The sequence below is a fragment of the Cetorhinus maximus genome, chromosome 4 (genome assembly GCF_964194155.1).
Source record: "Cetorhinus maximus chromosome 4, sCetMax3.hap1.1, whole genome shotgun sequence".
In the NCBI taxonomy this organism is placed as follows: domain Eukaryota; kingdom Metazoa; phylum Chordata; class Chondrichthyes; order Lamniformes; family Cetorhinidae; genus Cetorhinus; species Cetorhinus maximus.
Genome location: NC_135882.1, coordinates 8,006,541 through 8,025,641, shown reverse-complemented (window position 1 = coordinate 8,025,641; position 19,101 = coordinate 8,006,541). Strand labels below are relative to the sequence as shown.

General features: G+C 44.9%; 1 protein-coding gene across 2 annotated transcripts in view; it reads left to right on the top strand.

Annotated features, from left to right (window-relative positions):
• Positions 1-19,101, top strand: part of LOC144679486 (myelin basic protein-like) — a 207,677-nt gene that overhangs the window by 32,263 nt on the left and 156,313 nt on the right. The window lies entirely within an intron of this gene.

The window sequence follows — 19,101 nt, the reverse complement described above, 5'->3', positions numbered from 1 at the left end:
TTTAGTATTTTCTTACATTTTCTATACTCTACAAGTACCTCATTCGCTCCTTGTTGCCTATACCTGCTATACACCTCTCTCTTCTTCTTAACCAGATCGCCAATATCCCTTGAAAACCAAGGTTCCCTATGCCTGTTAACTTTGCCTTTAATCCTGACAGGAACATGCAAACTCTGCACTCTCAGAATTTTGCCTTTGAATGCCTTCCACTCACTGAACACATCCTTGCCAGAAAACAACTTATCCCAATCCACTCTTCCTAGATCCTGTCTCATTTCCACAAAATTGGCCTTTCTCCAATTTAGAATCTCAACTCGAGGACCAGACCTATCCTTATCCATAATTAGCTTAAAACTAATGACATTGTGGTCACTGGACCCAAAATATTCGCCTACACATACTTCTGTCACCTGACCTGTCTGGTTCCCTAATAGGAGATCAAGTATTGCATCCTCTCTCATTGGTAACTCTATATATTGATTTAGAAAACTTTCCTGAACACATTTGACAAACTCCAAGCCATCCAGCCCTTTTACAGTATGGGAGCCCCAGTCAATACGTGGAAAGTTAAAATCTCCTACTATCACAACTTTCTGTTTCTTACATCGGTCTGCTATCTCTCTACAGATTTGCTCCTCCAATTCTCTCTGACTATTGGGTGGTCTATAATACAACCCTATTAGTGTGGTCACACCTTTCCCATTCCTCAGCTCCACCCATATGGCCTGTGTAGACGAGCCCTCCGGGCTGTCCTGCTTATGCACAGCTGTGATATTTTCCCTGACTAGTAATGCCACTCCTCCCCCTTTCATCCCTCCCCCTCTATCACGTCTGAAGCAGTGGAACCCCGGAACATTGAGCTGCCAGTCCTGCCCCTCCTGCAACCAAATCTCACTAATAGCAATAATGTTGTAATCCCATGTGCTATTTCACGCCCTAAGGTCACCTGCCTTTCCGACAATACTCCTTGCATTGAAATAGATGCACCTGAGAACATTTCTATCACGTAGTTTTCATTTTCATTTCACCTCTTTTCTATTTTTCCTTAGTTCTGTTGAAGAGTCATACAGACTCGAAACATTAACTGTGCTCCTTTCCGCAGATGCTGTCAGACCTGCTGAGTTTTTCCAGGTATTTTTGTTTTTGTTTAACATTAGAAAGGGAATTGGTTTACATGGGGGAAGAGCGAGGGGAGTTGGACTAATTGGATAGCTCTTTCAAAACCAGCACAGGCTCAATGGACTAAATGGCCTCCTTATTAATTTACTCACTGTGCCACAAGCTGTTGGAAGTATCTTGAAATCGATATCAGAGAAAATGTAAAAAGTGACTCAGGGTTGACAGCTCTTCAGCCTATTTGTTTATTTTCCCTCTCCCCTCGATCCCCCTATCTCTTGTGTTCATGCCCTCCTTGCTTTTCTCCCAGTTGTGTATGCATTCCTCTTGGCATCTGCATGTGCTCGTGCTGTCTCTCACATACGTGCAACCCCAGCCCTCGCGCGTTCTCATACTTTCTCTGCTGCCTGCACACCACCCCTTCCCCTCCCCACTCTCTCCCACTTTCTTGTGCCTGTGCAAACCCATCCCTTGCTCTCTCACTCGCGTGTTTCCTTTCCTGGAACAGCAGGACAATTCAGTCAGTCATTTCTGCATTTAACTGCGCCTGTGAGAACACCAGCAATTGCTCTGATTTACTGAGATCGCCTCCCCAGTATTCCAACCACAAACTGAGGTGGGCCATTATGTTTGACGTTCATGACAAATTGATCACTTAAATCTTAATTGTGCACCAAAAAAAAACTGATGTCAAATGAAAGGAGGGAAGCAGAGCATTGTACTTCAAGTGCACAAACGAAAAAATATATTTTTCTTCCCCAGTGTGCATTCTCGTTTGAATTTTGCTCTGTTTCTCAGTTGATTCATGTCCATTAATCCATCCAAGCAGCTCCATCGATGTTGACATTGCCAAAGTAAAGGAAAGTATGTTGCCACAATGCTGCTCAGCTGTCACTTTGTAAAAGGGAGATTTCACCTGTGTTTTACGTAAAGTTCTTCAGGTCAGAATTGACTGACACAAACGTTTTTGTTTGGCTCCAAGAAGACTAATGAAGCATGTTGCGACCAGGATGGGAGGAGTGGGCGAATTATCAAGCCCCACTACTCCGCAGGTCATGCCGTTAATTTAAATGTTTAATTTTCTCACCCAAATGGCCGATTGTGTACCTATACCTCCAGTACCCAGAAGAAAAGAGACTCTGACCAGGCTTCTTTCAAAAGCTCAGAACGGTTAACTTATCTTAAAACAGAACTCCTTTTAACAAGTTGCAAGTACTGGTTACCACGCGATTGTAATCGGGAAGTATAACTACCTTTCTCTTCCCCAAGAATTCCACGCACGCAGACAAACAGATAGCGTCTCTTTACAGAGTTGGACTTTGGCGGATGGGAGTTATAAAATAAAGGATAAAGTCCGCAGGGTCTCAACGCTGTCGACCTGGTCTCAGCTTTGCAGGTCCAAGTGCAGACTGGTTCCATTCAGATGAGGGTTCTCTGGCTACAGATTGATCACCACACACACAATTTTAGGCAAGGTAGAGAGAGTCAAGATAGCCATCCTTTCTCAGCCTATACTCCAACAAAACTGCCGTCAAAACAAGCAGGTTCACAACTTACATTTTTTTTCCCTCTGTCCTCTTTTGTCTCCCAGCTTTTCATTAATTAAAGTTGTTCGCAGTTCAACACAAACAAACAGCTCCTTCTCAACTGTCATACAGATCAGGTGATTTCTTGGAAGAGGCCTGCTTGTTGACAATTCCAAGGTGAACTTGACCTTTTTTTAAAAAAAAAATCCCAGGTTAGCATCCAGGTCATGCCATGTCCTTCCATCTTGTAAAAGCAAACCTCAGTCTTAGAGATGATGCTAACAAAGTAAGAGTATTTGAAACGATTCTCGGGATGTGGGCCTGATTGGCACCCCCTAATTGTCCAAGTTTGTGATGCTATGGAGTTGTTTTCTAGGCTAATTTTAGAGGGCAGTTAAGAATTAGTCATGTTGGTGTGGGACTGGAGTCACAAGCACCCAGACTAGGGTAAGGGCAGCAGGTTTCCCATCCAAACGTGAAGCATTTGGATTTTTACAACAATTTGACAGCTTGTGAAACACTCTTACAGAGACCAAATCTTTACGAAGAGATTTTTTTTTTAAAAAATTGAGTTCAAATTCTCGGACTGACAGTGTGGGATTTTTAACTCCTGCTCTCAGGATTACTAGCCCAGTCACCATGCCAAGCATCCAGACCATAATGAGACAGTCACAACTGAGCAACCAGAATGCCTGACATTCGCTCACCAAAGCGAATCTTCGATGGAGAACTTGAGTCTGGGGTGCGCTCTCATGGCTGTCAAAGGAAGCACTAAAAGGACACTCTGAGGCTTCACCTGGGAGTTTTGATGTTGACTTTGAGGCTTAGGAGAATCTTGCCCAGAATCGTTGCACCTGGCACAACTAAATCATGTTTTTTTTAAAAATGGTGGGGTCTCCTCCTTTGAAAGCAAGCGCATATCAGAGGCAGAGAGAAAACGCAAGGAGAGGAAATTCCAAACCAGGAGCTCGTCCGAAACTCAGTTGTCTGCGGTATCCTGTCCTGTTTGCAGCAGAGCCTTCTGAGAGCACATCCGCCTTGGCAGCTATTGCAGCCACCTACATACACACCGGAACCCTAGCAAGCACCCCAGATGTTGAGCGTGTTCATCCTGCCAAGTGAAGATGACCAAGACTGCACTGATGGAAGTTGATTTAGAGCCTGGATTTCAATGAATAAAGACTTTCTCTTTGTTTTAAATCCACTGTTTTATAACATAAATCCATATGTTACAGCTGCCTAAGCAATTCAATGTGGCTATGTCAGTATCACGTCCAACTCCAGTTAACAGGTCAAAACTCATGCCAACCCTTGAGTGCATTATCAAAGCTAACACTTCAGTGTAATGCTAAGAGAATACCGCATAATGAAAGGTGTGGCCTTTCATCTGATGTTAAAACAAGGCCCTGTCTGCTGTTGAACCTGTCTGCTATTGATAAGGTTGACTCCCACCTAACTACCTGGTCTCCCACATTTTACCCTCTGTAAACTTGAGCTCATCCAGTGCTTTGCTGCCCCTGTCTTAACTTGCACCAAGTCCAGTTCACCTATCACCCCTGTGCTCTCTGACCTACCCTGACTCCCAATCAAGCAATGTTTTAAGTTTCAAATCCTTACCCCCTCACCCCTCCCTACCTCTGTAACCTCCACCAGCCCTACAACCCTCAGATATCTGTGCTCCTCTAATCCTGGCCTCTTGAGCATCCCTGATTTTAAGCGCCCGACCACGCCTTCAGGTACCTAGGTCCTGAGCTCTGGAATTTCCTGTCTACACCTCCCCAGCTGTCAAACCTCACTTGCTTCCTTTAAGACATCCCTTCAGACCTACCTCTTTGACCAAGCTTTTGGTCACCTGCCCTAATATCGCGTTGTGTGGCTCAGTGTTAGATTTTGTTCAAATGTTCCTGTGAAGTGCCTTGGGATAGTTTATTCTGCTAAAGGCGCTATATAAATACAAGTCCTTGTTGTTGGATGTATAAGATTCCCATTGCACTGTTAAAGAAGAATAGGGAGTTAGGATTGACAATACATGTATTCCAAGAGGCCGCATCATATGACATCCCACACCCAACACCATCCCAGTCAAACAGCAATTTTTCCCGATCTTCACTGTGTAACCTATATCAATGTACAAAGCAATTATTTTTTAAAGGTACATTTTTCTTGCCTCTGTTTTTTTTCCCTATGAGTTAATCTATAGGGAGATTTATGCAGACTCCCAGCCAGTCCTGGGTAGATGGGAACCTTTGAGAGTTTCCTGGTGTCCTCATCCATGTTCCTGTTTCAATCAACATCACCACCCAGAAAAAGTTCTGATCAGTTTTGCTCTTTGTGGAATCTTTCTGTGCACAAATTGCCTGTAGGATTTGCTTGCAGTATAACAGTGGCTACATCACAAACCCGCAACTTCTACCACCTAGGAGGACAAGGGCAGCAGACACATGGGAACACCATCACTTGCCGGTTCCCCTCTAATCCACTCACCATCTTCACTTGGAAATATATCGCCGTTCCTTCACTGTCGCTAGGTCAAAATCCTGGAACTCCCTCCCTAACAGCACTGTAGGTGTACCTACACCACCTGGACTGCACCACCACCTTCTCAAGGGCAATTAGGGATGGGCAATAAATGCTGGCCTAGCCAGTGACGCCCACATCCCATGAAAGAATAAAAGAAAATGTAAATTAATTTCTAAGTGGTTTGGTGCACCACAAGGATGTGAAAGGCACTACATAAATGCAAGGTTATTCTTTCTTTGAAAATTGTCTGTGTGATATGAGCCGTGTGAAATTTGTGCTAAATATAACATGAAGTATCTTTGACATGGGAATTACAAACTATGGTGTTCAGGCCTGGCCAGAGAGCAGATGGGATTTAATTCTGTGATGTACAAAAAAAAACATAAAACTGAATGGAGAATTGCCCAAGCAGAAACCCCTGTTTCCACCATATAGGAAATAGTGCTGTGTTTACTCTCTGCAGCAATGTGGTGCATTGATGCAGCACCTGTACAGTTGCATGCTAACATATGCTTTGTAGCCTTTTCCACTTTGTATGAAGATGACTTGCTTTTATTCAATGCTCTTCACAACTTCAGGGTGTCTTATCATGCTTTAGAGCCAGCAAAGTGCATTTTGAAGCACAGTCGCAGCTGCAATGTAGGGAACACGGCAGTCGATTTGTGCACAGCACGATCCCAGGACAGCAATGGGATCATATCGAGGCAATCTGTTCGGTTGAGGGCTAATGTTGGGCTAGGACGATCGAGAGAACCACCTCCTGCTACTCTTCAGAATGGTGCCATGGGATCGTTCCTTGCACACCTGAAAGGGGCAGATAGGGCCTCAGTTCAGAGTCTAATCTCTGACAGTGCAGCACTCCTTCAGTAGTGTACTGCGTGCATCAGCCCAGATGTTATAGCCTGAGCTTCAGAAAGCCAGCAGTGGAAGGGAGACGAGACAATATTTTCTCTCTCACTCTCCTGGAATGTGGGTGTCACAGGCCAGCCTTCGTTGCCCATCCCTCATTGCCCTTGAACAGAGCGGCTTGCTCGGCCATTTCAGAGGACAGTTTGAGAGTCAACCACATTGCTGTGGATCTGGAGTCACATGTAGGCCAGACCAGGCAAGGGTGGCTGATTTCCTTCCCTAAAGGATATTGGTGAGCCAAGAGAGTTCTTAGGACAATTGATAGTTTCATGATCACCACCATTTCTGAGAGATTTATTAATTGAATTTAAATTCCAGCCACTGTTGTGGTGGGATTTGAGTCTATGCCCTCATAGTATTTATCCTGGGTCTCTGGCTTATTCATCTAGTGACATTGCCACTCGACCACCATCTGCCCAATGTGTATTCATGTGTGTCAGCCACCCAGCTCTGGCCTGTCGGCCACTTTGTGTTGCTGAGAGCGTGCGGTGGGCAGCTACCAATGTTGGAAGCACGTTAGACAATTAATTTTTGCTGAATTTAGTGAGCCACAGGGCAAATTCATTGTTGTGCAACACTGTTAGGGTGTCTGGTGAAGCATGAATATTCACTGTGTGTAGCCATTGTTATAATGCAGGAAATGTGGCAGCCAATTTGCACACAGCAAGCTCCCACAAACGCCAATGTGATAATGACCAGATAATCTGTTTTAATGATGTTGGTTTGAGGAATAATTTTTATTTTTTTTATTCACTCATGGGGCGTGGGCATCACTGGCTGGGCCAGCATTTATTGCCCATTCCTAATTGCCCTTGAGAAGGTGGTGGTGAGCTGCCTTCTTGAACTGCTGCAGCCTATGTGGTGTAGGTACACCCACAGTGCTGTTAGGGAGGGAGTTCCAGGATTTTGACCCAGCGACAGTTAAGGAACGGCGATATATTTCCAAGACAGGATGGTGTGTAGCTTGGAGGGGAACTTGAAGGTGGTGGTGTTTCCATGCATCTGTTACCTTTTATCCTTCTTGGTGGTAGAGGTCATGGGTTTGGAAGGTGCTGTCTAAGGAGCCTTGGTGAGTTGCTGCAGTGCATCTTGTAGGTGGTACACACTGCTGCTACTGTGCACTGGTGGTGGGGGGAGTAGATGGTGGATCAGGTGGAAATCAAGCAGGCTGCTTTGTCCTGGATGGTGTCGAGCTTCTTGAGTGGTGTTGGAGCTGCACTCATCCAGGCAATTGAAGAATATTCATCATATTCCTGACTTATGCCTTGTTGTTGGAGAGACTTTAGGGAATTGGGAGGTGAGTTAGTCACTGCAGAATTTCCAGCCTCTGGCCTGCTCTTGTAGCCACAGTATTTATGTCACTGGTGCATTTCAGTTTCTGGTCAATGGTAACCCCCAAGATGATAGTAGGGGGTTCGGTGATGCTCATGCCATTGAACGTCATGGGGCGATGGTTAGATCCTCTCTTGTTGGAGGTGGTCATTGCCTGGCACCTGTGTGATATAAATGTTACTTGCCACTTATCAGCCCAATTAAATTAAAAATAAATATTGAGTCAGGATGCTGGAATTAACTCCCCTGCTCTTCTCTGAAGTAGTGGCATGGGATCTTTCGCACCATCTGAGAGGGCAGTTTAACTACTAATCTGAAGGACAGCAGTGCAGCACTCCCTCAGTACTGTCAGCCTAAACATATGTGCTTACAAATATACATACGAACATGTGAACAAGGAGCAGGAGTAGGCCATTCAGCCCCTCCAGCCTGCTTCGCCATTTAGTAAAATCATGGCTGACCTGATAGTTACCTGGAATCAATGTCGCACCTAACAATCTTCTGATGCAAGAGTGTTACCAATTCATATAGCGGAGCTTAGTTAACCTCGTAATGTAAGGCATCATTTGTGACCAGTACTTGGCAACCTGACAGAGACCCTCCGATTTCCTCCCCATTGACTTCCAGGTTTAGGTGAGACCATACTTGCCCTTTTCAGTTGCTTGCTTCTATCCCCAGGCTGCTCAAGCCTTCACTAAGAGGAGGCCTTCCCTTCCAAAATGGGGGAACCCTTCCTTGCAACAGTTCTGTTTTTTTAAAGCTGCTTTATTCACCCTAAACAGTTAGACATTGTAGCCTTGCTGCTGTTATTTCCCTTGTTGGGTGTCAGGAAAGCTTTATATCCAGCCCCTTAAGGACTGGACACTGCTCCCTTTGACCTTTAGTGTGAAAGGCAGGATATAAATGCAAGTTCTTTCATTTCAATTGTATGGGTGATAAGTAATGAAAATTAATTTCCCCTTTTTAAGAAGGTGATCTGGAGTGTATTTCAGCACTGTGTGTATGCGTGTGTGTGCGTGTGTGACCTTGCACAGATGGTCTCCACAGGAAGTGAGATAGTATGAGTCATGTATAATGAGCAGTTTTAATTGGTGTCAAACTCTGTGTCTGTCCAGTCACAGATCCATGGTACTTTTTTTTTGTTGCTGGTTTCATTTGGTTGGATAACTTGTTTCGTTTCCATAGAGATTTGCCCGTGTTTTGACTAAAAGTTAAATAGTTCTTAAAAAATGAGTACCACTGCCCCTTTTTAAGCAAAACCGAAAAGTTTGCACCATTGTGAAGTTGATTGTAGATGTGTGGCAGATTTGAATCTTGCTGGATTTATGAGTTGGATGTTAATGTTGCTTGAGGGACTGTCTGTATCAAGGTGTTAACAGAAGTCTCGGCATTGGCCACAAAACAATTGAAATTCAGACAGTAACAACTTCTGCTGAAGTTCCTATCAATTCATTTCGGAGATAATTTCGGCATAAACTCATTCACAGCACCTAGAAGACTTGCGAAGACGTCTTCAGTTCCTCCGTCAGAACAAGAGACTGTGCCAAAGGCTGAGAGAGGATGAGACAAACTGAGTTTGGCATATAGCTTCTGCTTTGGGAGCAACTGGGAAATTGAATCTGAAGCATGCCTGAAATTGCACTGGTTCAGTTAAGCTTAAAGTGTCGACTAGCTAAAATTCATTTGCATTATCACAAATGGAAGATCTTCCATGAACCAATGCAGCAGAATGTAATCACTTTTTAAAAAAAAAACAAAATTCTCTACTTTTAAAACTTGAATATATTTAAGGCTGGGTAGACAGATTTTTTTTTGTCTCAGGGAATTAAGGGATATGGGGAGCAGGAGGAAAATGGAGTTGAAGCCCAAGATCAGCCATGATCGTTTTGAATGGTGAAGCAGGGCTCCTATTTATTTTGTTCTTGAAGGGTGGTAACTGGGTCCAGTTTAACTAGTGCAGCCGAAAATGGGTTTATCAGCAAAAAACAAGTAATTTTAATGGCGTCAAATCCTCCTCCAGTAAGTGAGCAACTTGATTTAAAATGACTGAAAATCATTTTCTTTAAAAAAAATACTGAAATCCTTTTAGTTGTTTTGTTGATGCGTGCTGCTCAGTTTCTTTCATTTTATTTTTTGATATGAAAAGCTTTTAAAAACATGCCCATTAATGCCCGTGTGACTTGAACCTTCCCAAACCAGCACGCTTGGTGGAGTCTCGCAGTTTCGACCTGGGAGTGACCAGGTTGGAGACCAGGACTGATTCGGGCTAATTCAATCATTTTGTGAAAGGTCAGAGAAAACACCGGACGCAAGTGGTTTCTGGGCATATCTCACTCGCGTGTAAAATTCCACAATCTTTGATGCCGTTTCCAAGATTGTGTTTATGTAATGAGCGGAAGCAAGGCGACTAGAATTTTGACAAACTTCCAAATCGCCCAAAGCCATTATTACAAAGGTTTATTGCCTCCATTTATAGATTTTCTCATCATATGTATCTTTGTACTGTGCTATTGTTTGTCATCAGTCCTTTTTTATATTGCTAACCACGTGTAAATAAAGATATACTTGCTCTGGTGAACAATTCTCTGCTCTGTTTGATAATACCCATTATTTGGAGAATTTGATAAGGCAGCATGGGCCTAAATCCAATAAGAACATTACTGTGTGGGGCAGTACAGTATGGATTAATGGCCGGGATTTTCCAGTCCCACCTGTGGCAGGCATTGTCGCGGGCAGGACAGAAAGTTTGATGGCCAACCCAAAGTTCCGTTGACTTTTCGGGTGGGAATTTCCGGTCCCGGGGCAGGTGGGACTGGAAGAAGAAAAGCAAAATACTGCGGATGCTGGAAATCCGAAACAAAAACAGAAAATGCCGGAAAAACTCAGCAGGTCTGACAGCGTCTGTGGAGAGAGAGAGAGAGAGAGAGAAAAACAAAGTTAACGTTTCGAGTCTGTGTGACCTGCTCTGAAGAAGGGTCATATGGACTCGGGACTGGAAGAATCCCGGCCAATATCACCTTGTAACCTGCGTGAGTGGTGCCAGCAAGAGACTGACTGGCGCATTTGTTTCTCTGTTGTTAGGTGGGGTTGGGCTCTCAATACTGCCTGCCAGTTTTATTGGCTCAAAGTATGAAGTTTTATAATATTTCTGCAGCACAAAGAGTCAGCTGTGGCTGTGAAGCACCAGTGCAGTCTGGCACTCTTCATGACCTGTGGGTGTCCCAAAGTGCTTTACGGGCAATGAAGTACTTTTGGAAATGAGGGCACTATTGTAATGTAGGAAACACAGCTGTAATTTCTATGATAACTGGATTCCACCAATGCACAATTTCCCATGTGTAAAGCTACTGATGTAGTCCTCTCAACGTTACTTAACGGCTTGGCATTTTTAGAATTTTTTTTATTCGTTCATGGAATGTGGCCAGACCAGCATTTACTGCCCATCCCTAATTGCCCTTGTTCAGAGGGCATATAAGAGTCAACCACATTGCTGTGGGCCAGACCAGGTAAGGGCAGCAGATTTCCTTCCCTAAAAGGGCATTAGTGAACCAGATGGGTTTTTACAACAATCGACACCATTAGACCTTTAATTCCAGATTTTTATTTAATTCAAATTTCACCATCTGCCGTGGTGAGATTTGAACCCAGGTCCCCAGAACATCACCTTCAGTCTCTGGCGTACCAGTCAAGTGGCAATACCACTATGCCACAGCCTCCCCTGATTGTGCCTGTAATGTGCACAGCTCGCTCTAGTGCCAGCCCTGGCTCAGTGAGTGACATGCTCACCTCTGAGACAGAGGATTTGCGTGCCACTTCAGAGACTTGAGCACATAGTCTAGCTGAGACTGACAATGCACTGCTGAGGGAGGGTTGGACTGTCAGAAGGTGCAGCCTTCCAGATGAGACTTTTGAAATAAGGCCTCATCTGGTTGATGCAAACAATTGTGTGGCATCATTCCATTGTAGTGCACAGGAGTTCCCACTGGTGTCCTGGCCAATATTTATACTCTTATCTCAAGCAACATCGAAACAGATCATCTGGTTGTTATTGCACTGCTTTTCCTGGGATCTTGCTAGTCAGGATGATGTGTGGCTTGGAGGGGGGTTTGCAGGTGGTGGTGTTCCCATCCACCTGCTGCCCTGGTCCCTCTAGTTTGAGGTAGTGAAAATGCTTTTTTTTTAAAAAAGATTTTTATAATTTTTTTGTTGTTTGGTTATGCTGGAGAATCACGTTATACAATTAGTTAACACATACAGAAAATCACTTGAAAACCGTATAGTAAATATGGAGAATGACAGCACTCGGACTGAGTTTTGTGTGTGTCTGACTCCACGATGCACCTGGTATTTAATCCTGTTGCCCTAAAAGCCATACAGAAGAATGTATATATCGGAAGCAACCTTGCCCTCAACTGAGCATGAATGAGGCTGTTTGATTCCTCCAGTGAGGTTTTCCATCTGCCCATCTGAATTTCTGCAGGCTACTGGTGCGAGAGTGACCTCCTGGCCCCATCATCAAATAATAAACCCCTTAATCTTCCTCTGGGCCAAAGGGTCAGCAGGAAGGGCCATTCATTTAAAAAGGCATCATAAGCTGATTTGGAACACCTTACCATCTGATTCTTTGAATAGAATATTCTCAATGCAGCCTTAGCAAGAAGTTTTATACTTTTTTTTAAAAAAAAAGTCTTCCTGATTTGGAATCAAAAGCTCCAGATGACAACCCTGGAACAGAAGTAGTAATTTTGAGAGCCTCGCACTGTCTGGATGTTTTCAGTGAATTATCAAATATCTATCTTGGATGGTAGAAATCTGGAATGCTGAATTCCACCCCCCCCCGACCCTCCCCACCACCAAAAGCTGTTGAGGCTAGAATTTAATTAAAAATTTTAAGAGTAATAGAAACAATCCTGTGATTTAGTGAGGCAAGGGTATTGAGGGATATGGAACCAAGGTGGGTCAATGGAGTTGCAGATCAGCCATGATTATATTGGAAAAATGGAACAGGCTTGAGGGGCTGAATGGTCTCCTGATCTCAGCTACAAGTGGAAGGTGTCTCACTCTGATTTTTAACTCCCAGGGCCTAACCTGCACAAGATTCTAGTCAGTCTCCTGTCTGAAACCAACAGCAAACCGCTGAGAGTCCAAAGGAATGGGCCCTGATGCTCCGACGTGCCAGGGGTGATGAGAGAACCTCGTGACCTGGGGGCTTGTCCAGGTGAGGGAGGCCTTGTGAGGCCCAGAGGGGAGGCTCAGTTTAAGTCTCTTTGGGCCTGCTGGGGAGAACGACACCAACCACTTTCCTGACTCAGTCCTTTGGTTAAAGTAACAACCAGGGCTCCCACTGAAGTCACGGAAATCTGACCTTCATATTTATGACTTGCCTCTTGTGTGGCCGTGAGAGCAGTTTAAAATTGGGACTAGTGGGTCAATGTGGGATGTTGCTGAGTAAGTCTCACAGGTGATTTTTGTTCTGTGTCATTGCTGAGCTATGGTGAGGGTTTACTGTTGGCATGTAGCCTTGTCTTACCATACATTTCTGATGAGATTTTCCTTCTCCTATGACAGACTTGAGATGGTTGGTATAGTTTTACTTGAAGCAATTTATTAGGCACTATATTTGCAAGGACCTCAGGGTGAGCACATGGTTTCCAGGACACAGTCTGTCCTATGCCTTGCTCTCATGGAGCCTCTTGGTTATCTGACTCCTGATGTCACAGTTAGATTATTAATAGCAACATGGTCTCATTAACATTAACCCATTGCTCTCCAATTTCAACTGCCCAGCCACCCACCCACCTAGACTCTGCTGATGTGGGTTAACGTTTCCCTGTATACCGTGGGCAGCATTCCCCCCCCACAACCCCGCCTGTCGGGGGGGTTGTGCGGGAGTGGGCATGAGCGGGCGGGTTTCTGACCGGCACCCCCAGTCAGGGGCGCACCGCCATTTTAAGTGGACGGGCCCAATTAAGGCCCGCCCAGCGTGACGTACACCCGGAAGCACTGTGCACTCCCTGAGTGGGTCTGTGCGCTCTTTTGCACACGCGTGTGGAAGAGCGCGCACAGATCTCCCTGAGGCAAAGTGCTGCCTCGGAGATCGGTTGAAGTTTAAAAAATTTATTAAGGGTAAGAAGAAATTTTCCTGACAATGTCCCCTCGTGTGACACTGTCACATGCCACATGAGCTGGGTGGGACTTGTCCATTACTTTTATTTAAAAATTTTCCGAGCGTTTTAAATCCCTCAGGAAACCTCATTCTGCCCGTGGACGAGGTTTCATGCTTTATCGAAAGGCCGCCTGGGCTCTTCGTCTGCCTGTCCACCTTTTTTAAGGTTGGACGGGCAGGTCCATTAATGATTTTAATTACTTTTTTAATGGCCTTAATAGGCTGTTGACAGGTTGGTGGGCACACAGCTGCCTCGGCCGCGCGCCCGCCGAACTGAAAATCTAAATGGCGCGGGGTGATGTCGGGATGCACGCCCAACGTCACCCCGTGTCATTTTACGCGTTAGCGAGCGGGTCCTGCCCCTGCTCACCGACCGGAAAATGCTGCCCTGTGGTTTTTTCCTCCTTTTTTACCAATGTGATTTCAGTCTTTCCCACTCTGCTTTGAAAACATTGGTGTTCTCCATTTAGGAGGATTGGACTTGATAACTAGTGGATTGGATTTTGTCCAATCTTGTGGTTTATTGGCCTGCTTTAAATAGTTCCCATCTTACTGCAAAAACTTGCATTGAAATAGCACCTTCAGTGTAGTGAAATAACCCAAGGGGCTTCACAGGAGCGACTTTCGAAATTTGACACCAAGCTGCATAAGGAGATATTGAGACCAGTGGCCTAAAGCTTGGTCAGAGAGTTGGGTTTTCAGGAGCATCTTAAGGGAGGAAAGAGTTGGAAAGGCCCAGGAAGGAAATTCTGGAGCTTAATTAGGAGCTAGGCCACTGAAAGCTTTTACCTGCATGGAAATGTGTGCCTCAATTGAATATCGTTGATCATCTCTTCACAAGCTGCATAGCTCAGTGTTGTTAGTGGATTGTAATTTGCACAGGAATTGTCTCCCTTTAGAACATCTGGGAGTAGCTGTGAGGAATAATATTTGTCAGATACTGGAAATGCCTTGTCGGGAATTTCTATCTATCGCTTTAAATCTGGAGGATTGTATGGCGGTTTGTATGAAAGTTATTGAGAATAATAGGAACTTTTAATGCTTCACTGTTTGAGTCCCCAATAGACCGTGAGGAATCCTCAGTCACAATTTATTCTATAAGCTGCTTCTCTTTTTAAAAACTCCTGATTCAAGTTAGAACGTGGTTTAGTTCTGGCATCTGCATGATTCATGATGGTGACACTCCAAGAGCCACGAATGGAATAAAATGACATTACCATTTGAGCATTGCTGCAACTTTGGGAACCTAATTTCAATACTTTAGCAATTCATTATAAGCCCTGCTCGCCAGAATCATCCCCTCACGCTGGATCATCCGAGAAGGTTGACATGATTGCACGCCGACGTGTTTCACAACTGTACATAAGCGACATGCACCCGGTGGGCTGCACTTCACTTGGGACTTGAGGTTTGTTTGCCTACTTTGCTTCGGGCAGCACTCGCAGTCATCAGCGCCAGGCTTCACAGACAGCACCACATCACTTTTAGGGAAGCTCATGGGCAAGTCTCTGCCTAACAGACCAGCCATAAGGTCGGGGCTGCTTTTCAACGGCTGCAGGGCTAGGGCTCCCTTGGGGAAGGGGGAGAAGTGGCCTCGGGCAAGGGAAGAGGCTGCAGGCCGAGAGCTGTTTTGGGGAAGGAGGGGTATCCCAGGGTGTGTGTGGGGGCACATGTTGATCTGTGCAAGTGGCCTCAAGATGGTGAGGGATGAGGAGGCAGTCTCCAGAGGAGATGAGGCCAGATGGAGATGTGAGGGTGTGTGTGTGCGAGAGAGTGAGTGGTGATGTCCCTTGAGCTGGCAGTGAGTGAGATGCCAGTGAATGTGTGATGGCCTTGTGAGTGTGTGAGTTTAGAGTGATACCCTGGCGGCACAGATGAGATCATTCATTCTCTTTCTGCACTGGATGGCCGACCTCTTCTGTGCAGCGTTGGCACTGACCACCTCTGCCACCGGCTCCCAAACCGGAGTGGTGAGATTGCTGGACCTCCTGCAGCTTGAGCGGAGATGGAGGACATCACAGCGAGCCTCCAACAGGCATTCCAGTGACAGGTCACTGAACTCTTATTGGCTTTCAGGGCCATGTCTTCACTGGAGCAGTCCTGGGCTACAAGCATTGAGAACTGTGTGTGCGGCACTCGGAGTGAGGTAATGGGGAGGTAACGGTGTGGCGGGCGATTCAGAGGCGATGGCGTGTTTCTTGTGGCTGCGTAATTAATGAGGTGGGAAGTGGACCATACTTTGCAAAAACCTGTGATTGCAGCTGGGTGGCTAAAACATAGTTTTTTTTTACACCCGCTACTGCATTTAGTGCAGATCTGGGAGGATGCCTAAGTTTTTGTTCGTTAAGGGTGTTGGAGACAGGGAGCTATGGTGGGTAAATTGATTTTAAAAAGAGGCATGATCTAATTAATGAGAGAACAGACTCAAGGGGCAGAATAACCACCTGTTGTTAGCATGTTTCTCTGTATGAAGGGAAGATTAGATTTGGGGGGGGAGGGGGAATTGTGTGAGCATGTGTGTGTACGTGCACTGGGTGGTGTTGGGATGGTTAATACTCAATACACAATCATTTGGTTCCTATCTAGACAGAAGCCTAAGGAATACCACCCCTGAGTTAGACACGCCCAGTAAAACAATTCAAATTTAAATGATTACCACTTCTCATCATTTGGATGGAAATGTCTATAAAGGTTACTGGCTATGAAGAAAAAGTAGACATCCATAAGCAAAAAGCTTTACCTCTCTGAAAACACTTTCCTGTGATCTAATGAACAAGCAAGATACTTATTCCTTTTTTTGTTAGCTTGCTCCTTTCCAAAGGGCCTGGTACAAGCTACAAACTGGACAGATGGCAGTGAGAAGATGCCTAACTGTTAGGACATACTGGCAGCTACAAGAAACCTAGAATGGCCTTGTCTGTACCTCCCAGAGAACGATGATAATTTGCCTCTAACCTCCATCCCCAAGATGTCTCATTCCTCACTCATGTTTTATGGGTAACTGTGCATCTCCCCCAGACTCCAGACCTGTCATGCACTGGTTCTCCTTTCCTCTCAAAGGCTGAGGCCAGCTCTGCGAGGTCATTGTCAAACATTTTTCACCATTTCTACCTGTGTCGCATTCTCCATCGGAGAGTATAGGCGGGTAGTTGCACGAGAGGTCAGTATTAGAGCAGATACCTCAAGAGGGTTGTGGGTCTGGAAGAGGTTACAGAGATAGGGAGGGGCAAGGCCCTGGAGGGATTTGAAAATAAGAATGAAAATTTTAAAATCGAGGTGCCAATGTAGGTCAGTGAACACAGGGTTGATAGGGGAACTAGACTTGGTGCCAGTTAAGTCATGGGCAGCTAAGTTTTGGATGACCTCAAGTTTACGGAGGGTAGAATGTGCGAGACCAGCCAGGAGAGCGTTAGAATAGTTGAGTCTAGAGGTAAAGCAGGCAGGATTGACACAAACACAACTTACACTATATAAATGCATCACAGTAAAATGTTTCAAGGTGCTTCACAGAAGCATTAAAAACATTTTACGGGTAAGGGGACGTTAGGACTGTTTGTCCTAGCCTTTAAAGGAATGCCTTGAGAAGGAGGAGAGGCAAAGGGACTTAGGGAGAGGATTCCAGAACGTGGGGCCTGCCAGCTGAAGGTGCAGCAATGAAAACCAGGGTTGCACAAGAGAGGAGTGCAGAGGTCGCTGAGGGTTGTGGGACTAGAGATGGTTACAGAGATAGATAGGGAGGGGTGAGACCATGGAGGAATTTGAACAAAAGGATGAGCATTTTAAAATAAAGGATACTTGGCTGGATCAGTAGCCAATGTAGGCCAGCGAGCACGGAGGCAACACACATAATCGGCCTAATTGGAACAAATTGCAGAAAGTTATTTGCCTCATTCCCATGGCCGAGTTTTTCTCTGTAGTAAACCTATTATTTGTAATGTTACATATAATGAAAAAATTGCCCAATATAGTCATACAGAAAACGTTTGTTTGGCTGACATTATAGACAGCTGCATGTGTGGGACAATTGGAAGCAATTTAGTACTTATTCTTTGATGGGAACTGGCTTCTGGGAGTAGCCAAAAGTGCTGGATTTTGTTATCTTTTGCAAGGGTTTTATTTAATATTTGATGAAGGGTTGATGTTGGCAGGAGCGATTAGGCAAATCATTACTGCAGAACCAAGCTCCTTGAACATTTTTTAATGCTAAGCTATGTCACAGTTTGAAAGTGCACAGTTAATCCGACTTAGACTAAAGGCACACTTATTTTTTTAAATTGGTTTTCAATCATTTTATAACTATCGTATGACTCTGCCAGACCACTTTTTAAACCCAAGTGACATTTTCAGTGGATTTTCTTTCTTGTGAATGAAGCAATCAAGTTAAAGGGAAACTTAATCCCTGAAGTCTATTAATCACTCTCCAACTCCACAATGTTCCTCTTGTTTGGTCATGGATCTTAACCACATGAATTAGTCTCAAAATAAGGGGTCGGCCTTTTAGGACTGAGATGAGGAGAAGTTTCTTCACTGAAAGGGTCGCGAATCTTTGAAATTCTCTACCCCAGAGAGCTGTGGAAGCCCAGTATTGAGCAAGTTCAAGACTGAGACCGATAGATTTTTGGATAGTAAAGGAATCGAGGGACGTGGGGTTCATGCAGGAAGGCATAGCTGAGGTGGAAGATCAGCCATGAGCAGGCTCGAGGTGTCAAATAGCCAACTCCTGCTCTTAGTTCTTACATGAAAAGGGAGGTGATGTTTGACAAGTCAGACTGGCTAGGGACACTGCCAGTAGGTCTTCTGGTGGTGTGTTAAATGGCCGCAGGGGTATAAGCATCACGAGCAAATGACCCAATTATAATTGCCCCACCATGTGTGGCAGTGCCTTCACTTACCTAGGTGCCAAGCTCTAGAATTCCTTCCCTACACCTCTCTACCTCTCTCTTAGCCCATAAGACACTGCTTAAAAACTACCTCTTTGACCAAGCTTTTAATCCTGTCCCGATGTCTCATTTTATAGCTTAGTGTCAAATTTTGCCTGATAAAGCTCCTCGGGATGTTTTACATTGATGGTGCCATATAAATGCAAGTTGCTATTGTTACACGTATGGTACATATACTAAAATGAAATACCCGAGGGTGTACGTGTATAAATGTTTGGCAAGTTGATAAAGCTGTGATAATAGCATGTGGAGTCCCTGGCTTTATTAATAGCAGCCTAGAAGTACAAAACCAAGGAAGTTATGATAAACCACCGGTCAGGCCTCAGCTAGAGTATTGCGTTCAGTTCTGGGCACCACACTCTAGGAAGGATAACCGAGATTGTGGAGAGGATGCAGGAAGGACTTACGAGAATGGCACCAGGGATGAGGGACTTCTGTTATATGGAGAGACTGGAAAAGCTGGGGTTGTTCTCCTCCAAGTGGAGGGGTCCAGGGTAGATTTAAAAGGAAGGTTCACAATCATGGAAGGGTTTGTTAGAGTGTGAAGGGAAAAACTGTTTCTCATGGTAGAAAGGTTGGTAACCAGAGGGCA